The sequence below is a fragment of the Penaeus monodon genome, chromosome 22, assembly GCF_015228065.2.
Source record: "Penaeus monodon isolate SGIC_2016 chromosome 22, NSTDA_Pmon_1, whole genome shotgun sequence".
NCBI classification, from domain to species: Eukaryota; Metazoa; Arthropoda; class Malacostraca; order Decapoda; family Penaeidae; genus Penaeus; species Penaeus monodon.
The window spans coordinates 39,193,869-39,194,166 of NC_051407.1; the positions used below are offsets into that span (position 1 = coordinate 39,193,869).

At 57.4% G+C, this 298-nt stretch overlaps 1 protein-coding gene across 1 annotated transcript in view; it reads right to left on the reverse strand.

The window, feature by feature from the left end:
• Positions 1-298, reverse strand: part of LOC119587126 (protein patched-like) — a gene marked incomplete at its 3' end in the record, with an annotated part of 106,921 nt that overhangs the window by 99,444 nt on the left and 7,179 nt on the right.

Consider the following 298-nt stretch of genomic DNA (forward strand, 5'->3'; position numbering starts at 1 on the left):
CCACCTCTTTCTTCTCATTCTTCTCACAATCTAAACGTCTCTCCCCTACGCTTTTCCTCCCCCTCTCTCTTCCCCTCCCCCCTTCTCCCTTCCCCTCCCCCCTTCTCCTTCCCCTCCCCCCTTCTCCCTTCCCCTCCCCCTTCTCCCTTCCCCTCCCCCCTTCTCCCTTCCCCTCCCCCTTCTCCCTTCCCCTCCCCCCTTCTCCCTTCCCTTCCTACCCCAGTACCTTTTGTTCTGGAAGTCTGTTCTCCGTACTGTCTTCGCTAAAAATAAACGCTCCTCTCCCAAACTGTTTCCT